The sequence below is a fragment of the Populus euphratica genome, unplaced genomic scaffold (assembly GCF_000495115.2).
Source record: "Populus euphratica unplaced genomic scaffold, PopEup_1.0 scaffold188.1, whole genome shotgun sequence".
Classification (NCBI taxonomy): Eukaryota; Viridiplantae; Streptophyta; class Magnoliopsida; order Malpighiales; family Salicaceae; genus Populus; species Populus euphratica.
The window spans coordinates 158776-172534 of record NW_011499966.1 but is presented as its reverse complement, the minus strand read 5'-3'; positions in this window follow the sequence as shown (position 1 = coordinate 172534).

The window sequence follows — 13759 nt, the reverse complement described above, 5'->3', positions numbered from 1 at the left end:
TAATTACTACTACTACTACTACTACTACTAGTATTATTGTTATTGTTATTGTTATTGTTGTTGTTGTTGTTATTGTTGTGTTGTATTATTGTTATCTATAATTTATATAATTAACCTCCATTACTTTGACACTCCTGCACTTGGGAGAAGACAACCCTGGTTGGAGAAATCATCCAAATTTCAGTTGGAAGAGTAGTAATAATAATGCACAAACTTCATAGGCATCCTTTCAACCACAATATAATTTTTAAAATTCTCATCAATATGCATCTTATTATGTTCCCCCTCCTAGAAGAAGTCTTGAGGAAACAGTGCATGCATTCATTGAAAAGCAGGGGACAATTAATACTTAAAATGCTCAAACCATGTCAAATCTAAAAAGATGCTCTTGTAAAATTCACATATGCTCTCAGTTTTCAAGAGAAAGGTAAGTTTTCATCTCAACCACAACAAAATCATAAAGAATAATACAATTCAAATGCAAGTAGTTTTGGAAGCCAACACTTGAATCAAGTCAAATCACTCATCACTCTTCGCAGTAGCAAGGTTATGAGTCAAATCACTCATCACTCTTCGCAGTAGTAAGGTTATGAAAAAACCCATTATTGAACCTTGTGAGAAACATGATGAGTTAATCTTTAAGGGTAAGGAAGTGGTTGAACCTAAATATTGTAAAGAAAAGACTAATTCCCTGCTAGCATTTTCATTTCCTCATGCCATGACCAAAAAAAGAAAAGTCAATCACAACTCTGAAATCTTTGAAACTTTCAAATAGGTAAAGATCAATATACCTTTGCTGGATGCTATTAAACATGTACCTTTCTATGCTAAATTTTTGAAATATTTGTGCATTGTGAAGGGAAAACTGAATGTAAAAAAAAAAGGTTTTTTAGCCGAACAAGTAAGTATCATTTTTCAGAAAAATAATGCTTTGAAATATAAAGACTATGATTGTCCTATAATTTCTTGCTTTATTGGAGAATATAAAATTGAACGAGCTTTACTTGATCTTGGAACGAGTTTGAATAAACTTCCACATTCAGTGTTTCAAAGTCTCAATCTAGGTGAGTTAAAATCAATTTAAGTAACTCTCTTACCTGTTGATAGATCTATAAAAGTGCTTAAAGAAATAGTTGAGGATATGTTAGTTCAAATTAATAAATTTATTTACCTCATCAATTTTTGTCTTAGATACACTACTTGTTAAAATATGTAATTCAATTCCTGTTATTTTAGTACGTTCATTTCTTGCAACTTCTAATGCATTGATTACTTGTAGGAATGGACTAATAAAGTTACCATTTGAAAACATGACTTAGAAAATGAATATTTTCAACATTTGCAAGCAACTTGGAGATGATATTCATTTATAGGAAATGGACTTTTATTGAAAAATTAGTTCATAATCAATTTTAAACCAGTTCTAGTGAAATTGAGATTGATGAATCTGACAATTTATAAATGGTCTATTTTCAGGAAAAATCAAAGTTAAGTAATTAGAGACCATAAATTGAAGAATTGTCACCATGATCAATTGAGCCCGTACCTTTAAGTGTTCAACCACAAAAATTTGATTTGAAGTCATTACCATTCAATTTTAAATACTCATTTTTGAGAGAAAATAAAACTTTTCCAAACTTAATGCAGATCAAGAAGATAAGTTATTATAGACTCTGAAAATGCATAAAAATACATTAGGATGAACCATAGCTAATATAAAACGAATAAGTCATTTGAATTGCACACATAGAATTTATTTAGAGGAAAATGCTAAACCCTCTAAAAAATATAACAAAAGCTTAATCCTAATATGAAAGAAATAGTGAAAAATGAGGTACTTAAAAGTGTAATTTTATCAAGGTTTTATATTATTATTTTGTACTTGAGGTATCAATAACTCCTTAACTAGAGCATATTTTATAATAACATGTCTAATAATATAAGATACCTTTAATTGATGGTAAATATTCATCTTAAATGTAGGCCTATCACATAAATAAAAAGATTAATTGATGAGATTAACTACTGAAATTGAGAAGACAAAGAGAGAGATAAGCATAGAAAAGAGATGCTGATTCAATTTAAACTAGAAAAATGTTTAATCATTAGGTCATATTTGAAGCTATAGATATTGGATTTTAGTTTGGTTTATATGACTAGAAAGCTAAGAAACAAGTCTAAAATATTCATGGGAGTCCAAGACTCAATTATTTCATTTGTAAGTCCAAATCTTAGCATCAAAAGAGAAGTCTGAATCTGTCCTTTAGCTTAAACACTATTCAATGTTCAACCCATATCTTGAGTTTTAGAAGTCTGTTCTTTTTTTTTGTTGGAAAGCTGAGACACTTTTCTAGAACTTTCATAAAGACTATCTATTCAAATTCTGATGTTAGCAATGACGTTTTGCTCATAAAAGAAGATAAGGATTTTCACCAAATTAAGATATAACCACCCATCAACAATTAGTTATCAAATCAATAATTTTAAATTTTAGCCTATAAAAGAAGGTATTTGCCATGCATTTAAGCATTTTGGTTTTCAAATCAATATCATGTTCTTGCTCTTTTTTTTTTAATGCTTAAGTTTTGCTTTCATTAATGTCTTGTTTATATCTTTTATTTTTTTTTCTTTACTTAGTTAACTTATATAATCATGTTCTCCTCTTGTTTATTTATGTTTCTCTTCTTCATTATGTTTAGTTAAGTTTACTATGTCAAGGTGAAAAGGGTTCACTAATGGTGTTAGGATAAGTATAATATAAACTCAATATGGACTTCAATGCTTATATCCTAAACAATTTGCTATTAACATGTTTTATCATTTTTATCGTATTAATTTTTAATACCTTGCTTGTTAAATGGTTAATTTAGATTTGTGTTATATAAACTTGGTATAAAAAATACTTGGCACTTTCATAGCCAACCATATGGTATAACTTACATCTGTACTATGAAAGGAACTTGATTTGTTGTTAACATAAGTTAGCATCATGAATTCTTAATAATATTTAAAATTTTAGTGTTACTTAAATAAGATAATTAATATGATCATGTTAAAAATTTATAATAAGCTATTAATGACAAATCATCCGATTGGAACCTCCTTTGGGTGTGGTTTTTAGTTGAGTAATAAAAATAGTTTCTATCATATTTATTTTTAATACCATTAGTGTATTATTTAACCTTGATATTTTTTTTTATCATTGTTTAATCCTCACACTAATCTTACATCTCAAAGTCCTCTTTAACTTATTATTATTATTATTATTATAAAGTTAATCTTCTAGTGGTTCGACCCCGGTCTTACTAGGTTATTTATTACTTCAACAGCTCTGTACTTGAAAGAAAACATCAATCTTTTGATTGTGTTAATGCACCTAGATTGTAATAATTGGATTTAAAGGTATAAGCTTTATCAAAGAGAACGTATGATAACTCTACTAAAAAGGGACATATAATTGATGCAAGAAAACGTGATCATTCTATTACTAAAAGGAACCCGTGGTCCATCCATCAGAGGTTGGGTCTACCAGAAAGGGAGGAAGCGAGGTCAATTTATCAAGGAAAAGGGATAGAAGGTCAATCTATCAATAAAAAGTAAGTGAAGTCGGTATGGAAATGAGGGAGGATATGAGGTCAATACTGATGAGAGGGGATTAATGGCAAAACTCATTAAAAAAAGGGAACATGTAATCAATTTGCTAATAAAAGGGATGGATAATTGGTTTCCCATTAAGAGATAGACATTATCTTCATGATTGAGAAGGGACAAATGTTTAGGCATATCATTAGTTTGAGCATCCCACCAGTTTGGGCATCTCACCAGTTTACTCATCCCATTATTATTCCTCTCTATTTAGTAATTTCAAATCCATTATAATATAAATACAATCTTAATTGTATTTTGCTAATTAAATTTTGTTTAGAAAATGGTAAACTTTAATCAAATCAAATTAGTTTTTTTTAAGAAATAAACAAAGATTCCGCTTTGTTTGAGAAGTAACTAGATCAGTGATTGCACTATACTGTGGATTGGATCAATTTGTATTAGCATTAAAAATATCTAGATTTTAATGTGTTTTTTGAGAAAAAAGATTTTTTGAGAATTGACCTTACATGACTTGTTTGACTTGACAAATTCAAAGATAACCCGAACATTGATAAAAATACAATTTGAATTCAAAAAATTAGGACAACATTTTCTCTTTTTTTAAAGTATTGAAACTACAACATATTAGATCAATCTAAATCAAGTCGGGTCAATATGTTAAATCCGGTACCCAAGTTATGAGATCATGATAACTCTAAAGAAAACAAATTAAAAAAAATTAAACACAATTATGAATCAACCAATGTTAAAGGATGGAATTTAAACCAAAATTCAATAAAAAAAATAAGTCAAGCCAGCTCAAGTTAACTTGCTAAACATGAGTCATAAAATCAGGATAACTCTATAGAAAGTAAATCAAATCAAATTATAAAACTCAATTTCTAATCAACCAAAAATTAAAGAGGAAAAATAAAATAAAATAAAATAAAAATAAGACAAAAAAATCCAAGTGAGCTGACCAAACCCGTAAATCAGGTCATAAGACCTGAATAACCTTATAGAATGCAAACCAAAATAAACCATCAAGCCTAATTCTCAATCAATAACTCCTTAACTAAAGCATGTTTTATAATAACATATCTAATAATATAAGATACCTTTAATTTGTGGTAAATGTTCATTTTAAATGCAGACCTATCACATAAATGAAAGGATTGATTGATGAGTTTAATAATTGAAATAGAAAGTGCAAAGAGATGGCCAAACTTAGAAAAGAGATGCTGGTGCAGATCAATTTGCATAAAAATTAAATTGAGTTTATATTGATTCTTACACCATTAGTGTCATAACCCAATTTTGGGTTAGTCCCTAAAAATTAAATTTTTTCAAAATAAAAATAAATAAATAAATAAACACTAACAATGTGGAAAAAAGCATATCAATGTGGGCTATAAAAATAGAAAAAAATAAGCAACAATTTTTTGAGAAAATTTAAGGCCTAATTATACCCCATTATGCTAAAAAATAGAGAAAATGCAAATTCAAGGTCAAATTGAATGATTATTGAACAAATTTGCATAAAAATTGAGTTCAATGATATAATTAAATTTTTAATAAGCCAATTTGATTTAATCATGGGTCAAATTAAATTTTAATTATGTTTAAGAATTAATTTGAGTCCAATTAAAGGATTTAATTAAGTGCAAGGACTTGATTATAATTTAAATGGGAAAATTAATTTTATTTTGGGCTTAGGTGGTAAAAAATTAAGTTTGACAACCTAATTTTGGCTTAATTGAGAAGTTTGGAATTTTAAGAGATCAAATTTAATTTTTACCAAGTTAATTGATTGAAATTAGAGGTTTAATTATATTAAATAAAAATGTTTTAGGATCAATTAGGGTTCAATTGAAAGCTATTGAAAGAGCAAGGATTGAAATGAACTTTGGCAAAAATAGGAATCAACACTGTTCATTATCTTCTTTTTTCTTTTGAACAAGTTGATCCGGTTATCTACTTTGCAGCTGTATTTAATGTACTTAACATCCATCAAATTTGAAAATCTTACACGAAAATGATCTTCTGCAGTTTATCTACAACCCCATGTGATCAATTTAGACTCAATGATAATACATCATATTTAGTGATAGCCTAAAGAGGCCAACTCAGTCAGCTTTTGTCTACAGATTTTGCAACTCATGATATCTAATTTGAGCCAATAGTTAGGATCCTTACTAGTTGAATCAAGGGCTGAAATTTATCTATAGTGGAGACAAGATTGCCCTTTTCTACTGCCTATAAATAAAGGTGGATTTCATGGCCTAAGGGAGGAGAAATTAGGGTCCAAAATCAGCCAAAAACCAATTTTCTTCTAGTTTCTGCACATTTCTTCTTTCTTCTTCTTTCCACCGTTGCCTTTAGCCTCCACCACTATCACCATTGGTCTTTCTACCATCAGCTCCACCACAGGAAGCCAACACAACCACCAACTGACCACAAAAAGTCACCGTTGGTTTCTCTCTCCTTGCTACAACCCCTCTCCCCCATGCGTCTTTCTTTTTCTTCTTTTGCTTCCTCTACCGCCGGCCACCATTTGTGTCACAGCCTCAACCATCGTTTTTACCACCAGCCGGCCACCAAGCAGCCACCATGACCTTCTTTCTCTTTTTCTTCCAGCGTTACTCTCTCCTCTGCAACCTTTTCTTCTTTTGTCCATGACCTGCAACCAGCTCCAACCCTCGACCACCAGCTCTTCCACCATTCTTAACCACTACCACCACGCTAGGTTATCCGCTCTCTTTCCCTTTCCCTTTCTTCTTCTTTTTCCTTCCTTCCCTCCCTACTATTTACTACATGAACAATAGGCGTGAAATATAATTCACGTCCTACTGCTCATACATGAGTGTGAAATATAATTCACATCCTACTGTTCATACATGAGTGAATTATATATGTGTGTGTGTGTGTGTGTGTGTGTGTGTGTGTGTGTGTGTGTGTGTGTGTGTGTGTGTGTGTGTGTGTGTTATAATATTAAAAAAATAAAAAATAAATAAATAAATTCCAAAATCATTTAAAAAAATGTGATTTTCTTATCGATTTTTCTACCAATTTTGCATAATATCTGGGTGTATATTTATACTGTAAAATATAAATCCGGTATTAAAATACCTAATTTTCTCCAAAATATTTTAAAAGATAAAAAAATTTCAAAAAAAATATTTAGTTATATACGGCCAAATCCTGAGATTTTTCCAAGCATATTTTTTATTAAAAAAAACAAAAATTGCATCTTTTTCATGTTAATTTTTTTTTTCTTAAAAAAACAAAAATTGCATCTTTTTCAAGTTAATTTTTTTTTCAAAAATAAATATCGTAACCAATTTATAATTATCTATTAGAATTTGGCCAATATGTCAAAAATAGTTTTTTAATTTTTTTAGGATCCAGATGTAGACTTGAATATTTGTTGGTTGTAAAATTATATAATAAAGTACATCCTCAATTATTAAAGATACAAGGTGTAAATAAATGCAATGCTAAAATATAGATATTAGAACAGTTAGGATTTAACCTAATAAGGTAGAGACTTTCTAATGAAAAAAGATTTTTCTTGAGCCTTAGGAAAGACTAGGGGTGATGCATCTTTTTTTTACACAACCAGTCCCTTACTCAGAGTCTCGATCTTTCTCTTACACAACCAGTCCCTTACTTAGAGTCTCATAGATTATAGGGTCCTAGTGACCATAATACTAAGTGACGACTCCTAAACATTAATTATAATTTTATAATTAAATCCAAAAACTTTCCCAACACCACATCTCACATCGGAGGCACGAAAAAAAGCCTCTACCATCGCCAAATGACGTCGCACTGGCTCGTACTTTGTGTTCCCAACACCACATCTCACATCGGAGGCATGAAAAAAAGCCTTTGCCATCGCCAAATGACGTCGCGCTGGCTCGTATTTTGTGACAATTAGTGTAACATTTTCACCTTAATATAATAAACTTAGCTAAATCTAATAAAAAAGAGAAATATAAATGAACAAGATAAGAGCTTAAATAAGATATAAGTAAGGGAAATGAAAGCTATAAACAAGATATTAATAAAAACAAAACTTAAGCATTACAAATATATAAAGAAAGAGAGCAAGAGCATAATCTTGATCTGAAAACCAAGATACCTAAATGCATGGCAAATGCCTCTTTTTAAAGGTCAAAATTTGAAATTATTGATTTGTTGACTAATTGTTGAGTAGGTGGCCTTATTTTGACTTGGTGGCAATTCTTATTTTATTGTTTGAATAAAACATCACTGCTAACATCAAAATTCGAATAGATGGTATTCATGAAAGTTCTAAGAAATTATCTTATCTTTCTAATAAAAAGAAATAGGTGCATTTGAACTTCTAGAACTTGAGATATTGGCTGAACATTGAATAATATCTAGGCTGTAAGATAGATTCAGACTTATCTTTTGATTCTAAGATTTGGAATTTCAAAAGACAGAATTGAGTCTTGGACTGTTATGAATGTTTTAGGCCTATATCTTAGCTTTTAAACCATATAAACCAAACTAAAATCCAAGATCTACAAGTCCAGATATGACCTAATAACTGAACAATGTTCCAATTTGGATTGAACCAGCATCTCTTTTCTAAGCTGAGACCTTCCTTTGTCTTCTTAATTTTAGTAGTTAAACTCATCAATCAATCTCTTGATTTATATGATAGGCCTGCATTTAAGATAATTATTTATCATAAATTAAATGTATCTTATATTATTAGATATGTTATTATAAAATATATTTTAGTTAAGGAATTATTAATACTTCAAGTGCAAAATGATGATATAATGCCTTAATAAAAATACACTTTTAAGTACCATTAAATTAAAATATATGTCAACATTTGAATATTTATGTTATTTTTTTTTATTAACATTAAAATAGACATTTGTTTGCGCATGAGCGTGCATAATTAATCAAATCACATTGATGTCAATTTGAGGGTGCAAAGTGCAACTTTTAAAAGGATAGGTTGCAAAATATAAGTACACACAAAATATAGAAATTATTTTAAGAATTGAAATTGATTTTAATATCATTATAAAAAAATGGGTTTACAAGGAGAGACAACAATCCGATAGTGTGATTCAAGATCCAATAAACTTGTTAATGAGAAAAAAAATAACAAAATACTTTATTATTTGGTAATAGTTTGAGTGTTCTTCTAAATAAAAAAATCACATGTCCGTAGTGCTAGTTTGGAATATGGTGATATATATAAATAAAAGAGAATTCCATTATTAAATGAAAAAAAAATATAATCTAACACTCTATGTCGTAAAAGAGAAAGAGAGAGATTGAAATTTGATTTGAGTTTTATTTTAATTTGAAAAAAATAATATAGTATATATTTTTCCACACTATAATGTATGGAATTCAATTTTTTATAAATAACAACAAAAAAGTAACTATATGTAAAAATTTTAACTTCTAGTATACCAAAAACTAACTAATGCAGAAATTTTAACTTCTAGCATACCAAAATCAAATATTTATCAGGCCTTAAGTTTCAGTAGTCATTGATTTATCACTGGTTGTAATTCTAACATTTTCACTTGAGCCTTACTTGTGACCCGATATAAGCTTGTCTTACCCCACATTAATGAAATCATTGAAATGTGAGGATAACCTATGGCTATGGCTAATATTGTTGAGTTTCTTGAAACACATATACATAGTGAAAATTATAAATTTAATTTTTCTTTTAGAGTTGTAAGAATCCTATTAAGCAAATCTAAGGTTGTTTAGGGTTTATATGGAGATTACATGAAAATTAAATGTTCCTTTGGGCTTTGAACAATTGCTTTAAAGCTAAGTTGTTGCAAACCACATTTCACTAAAATATCCGACCACTAATGACAATCCATATGAATTACTAGTAAAAAATCTCCTAATTTTTTGGAGAGACGAATTGTTATACCTAAGAGTGCTCTTTTCTTATGTATTTTAAGTGTTTTTGTAGTGTACTCTACCTACCTCTATCCACCTTTAGAAAAAAAGAGGCATGACTTTTTATTTATAGAAAAACCTAAATTTTTTATAAATGATAAAATATTAATTTGTCCCTTAAATAATATCACTTATATTATTTTAAGCTAATTTTAAAAAATTATTCAATCAAGTCCTTACTTGATTGTTTCTAGATCTAGAATTGTAACCCCATGTATTAATTACATTCCAGTCCTCGATTTTTAAAATTTATTTACAATCAAGTCACGTTTGATTAATTATTCCATTTTAATTTCTGACTAATAATTCTTATGTGTATGACCAATTAGGTTTCCTAATAAATTAGCCTAAATATAAATCATAATTCTAAATAAAAGATGATTAAATAAATTAAATTAATTAATTTATTATCAATTCAATAATTGATTGTGATTGATTTATATTAGTATACAATGTCTAGTAACCTATCATGATCCTCCAAATATTAGAAAAGTCATAAGTGATTTGACTTAATCTTTTTGTGACCAGTTTCTTAATGCAATAATTATCCTTTCATCAACAATGTTTCGACTTAGTTATTAATTCTCTAAATAAAATTTGAACTCTTTTTAAATCTCATTCCACCCAACATAATGATTTACAATCAATATTATTTAATAATAGATAGAAGATTTTTTTTTCCAATTCGCTTAAAGTGATAAGTTCTCTCTTGATTACTTAAATATTTTCATCTAGTTCATGTTATATCTAATATCTGCTCCTTTGTTATCCTTGACTAGGATAATATGTAGCAGGATCTAAACATAATAAGATAACTTAGTGATCTCAAGTTTGATGATCGCTTACCTAACTGTCACATGAGTCATTCTATATAATCTCTCCATTTGAAATTCTTATGTAGGCTAGTTCAGTGTACATGTTATCCGACAAACACCTATATATTGGTTCTAAGTATTATTCATACCTCATCTTATAAGAACTACTTTTATATATATCAGTCTCAACAACTATAGTTAATATAAAATCTTAATATATCATTAACAATGAATATTTATGAATAACATTTTAATGCAATAAAAATCCCATAATTACAATTTTATAATTTTTTCATAAAATATTTTTATTCTAAGAACTTTATTTTTACTCTAAATTCATTAATCAATATTATATGAAATATTATATTTATTGATAAAATACTTAATGAATATTAAAAATAAATAAATCATGAATAATAAATTAAATATATTTATATAAACAAAATCAATAAAGTTAATGCTGACAAATACAACTTAATGTACAGGCCTCAACTAACTAAACTAACTACGCAGTCCAAGCACGGCAAAATGTCACCCAATTTTTTTTTCCTTTCTTTTTTTTAATTTATTCATGTGACGAAAAATACGAGATGTTGCAGAAGCCTTTCGAAACTGAAACCCTGTCCAAACACTTAAAAAAGAAAGGGATTCTAATTGGATCACGATTGCATCTGCTTTTTGTGAGATGGGTTTGTTGAAGCGCTCCACTTAAGACTTGTCGCTTTGTCATGTTAGCGACCCCATAGGAAAATAAATAAATAAATAAATAAATACTAGTAGCCGTCTTATGTTGTCCCTTTATGTCCGAATATGACACGAGAAAGGGAGTCATTCCATTTACTCTCTATAGCCTTTCTTTTAGTTTAATAAATAGTGACAACGATGCTTATGGTTTTCGGTTGTTCTGCTTTCACTTGTCGTTCATGGCATCTTCGGTTGATGTTGGCCCACTTGCAACCACTAACTAATAATCTCATTATATTTTAGGTTTCAATGTCCAGTTGCTGCCCTGCGGGAATTTGTTCTTGGTAATGCTTTAAAATCTAGCTTAGGGCTTGTTTGTTTGATAGAGAGGTTCAGAAGTGCTGTAATATTTATTTTTTAAAGTATTTTTTAGTTTAAAAATTCATCAAAGTAACATATTTTTATTTTTTAAATTTATTTTTAATATCAACAAATTAAAAAGATATAAAAATATATAAAAAATAATTTTAAACAAAAAATAAATTTTAAAATTCTAAGAAACTTGATTTCAATAATATTTTCAAACAGTAACCTAATATGATGATTTCAATCATATTTTCAAAATTATATATAAAAAACCATATAAAAAGATGAAAGATATTGGATTTGTGCACTTGGCCAAACAAAAGAAGGTGTGACAGCAAGAACTCAATGGCCAGGCTGAAGCTTCGAGGGGGACAACATATTATCTATTTTTTTAAATAATTAAATATTGATAATGCATCATCTGTCGTGACAAATACAATAAATCTACTTACCCAATTCAAGCCCCTTTTTATCATGTTTATATATATATATATATATATTATTGTATTGCACTATAAATAATATACTTAATATGATATTTGAACTAATATTTAATATTTTCATGGTTTTTAATGATACTATTGATTAGTATGGGAATGTTAACTATTGTTGTTTTTTTAAATTATTTTTACCTAATATGTAAAAAAATAAAAATATGATAATGAATATTCAATTAAAATAAAAAAAAATTTATTGATTTTTTTATATGGTTTTGTCAGATTAATTATTGTTTTTGTCTTTAATAACATATACAATATTAAGACATTATCTTAATATTTTTTTTATATTAAAACTTTCATTTAGACAATAAAGAAATGTGTTAATAAGGAATACAGTTATAGTGAAGAGATATATTTTTACTACTTATTTTATTTAAAATGATAAAAAAATAACACATTTTTAATTTAATTGTCACTGCCTTTTATTCCCTGATGCAAATAATAAAGTTATTTTATTCTAACAAAAAAAAATTAATAAGAAAAGAATATTTCTTCTAACAAAACATATTTTTTCTTGAATTCATTGTCTTTCATTTAAATATGTATTTTAATTATAAACAAATTAAATAAAAAAAGATTTGCACAACATTATGCGGGAAAAATAACTATTTCTCCCATTAACAAAAAAATAATTTCATCTCTTAATTTTTTATTTTTCTATTTTGATCTTGGTAAGTTAGCTATTTATAATATGATCATCATATTTTTTTATATAATTTTTTGTATTTTCCAAGAAAATTATTAATTTATGATTTTCATTTTGTTTTTTATTCAAACTTCCTTTCAAGATTATGATATGTTTTAATTTAATAAAAAAGAAATTTAAAAAGAAATTTTTTTGTGAAAAAAATAAAAAACACAAGAATAAAAAAATGAAGTTTTAATTAGAGTGATATATTTTTCGCTCTTTATTTCAAATTAATAGGATTGTTTCTAATTTTTATTTTGATTTCCCCTATTTCAAATCAATAAACCATAATGCTATTTAAAATATACGTTTTTTTTTAAACAATTAATAAGAAGTGAGAATCTTGATTAAAAATCTTTTTTTTTAGAATCTAAATCATTATCTTTCTTAATAATATCCATTTTATTTCCCCCACAATGTAATAAAAAATTGAAATGATACCTGTTTTACTAGGTCAAGTATATATATATATATATATATATCTTTTGCTTCTTATCGTAAAAAATAATTTATTAGTATTAACGATGATTTCTATAATTTATAGGTTAATATATTTCTGTTTTATGAAATGTAAAATCATCTGTTTTTTTATTATCAATTAAATTTTTTATAATATAAAAAAACATGTATATGCAGTACCGAAACCTTATTCCCTTTCGTTTAGTTTGAATTATATGCACAGCATAGCATGAGTGCCCATGACTAGTTTTCATTATAAGAAAAGAACTATTGTTAATCACTACAATATTTGTTAAAGAAACTTTTGGTGAAAGATATTAAGAGTATATTTGTTACCGTAATTTTATTTTAAAATATTTTTAATTTAAAAATATATTAAAATAATATTTTTTTATTTTTTTAAAATTTATTTTTAATATTAATATATTATAATAAAAAAATAATAATAAATAATTATTTTTTAAATTTCAAATAAATATTATTTTAACCACAATATTAAAAACACAAAATTTTTTTTTTGATATAGTAATAGTACTGGTGACTGTTGGCATTTTTCCGAGCTTTTAAAATGACGGTGATGGTCATAGATAATAAAATTTTTGACAAGTACAATTAAATTAAAAAACAAACGGGGAATTCACTGCGATACCATTATTTATGCAAACTTGTATCTTCACCCTTCC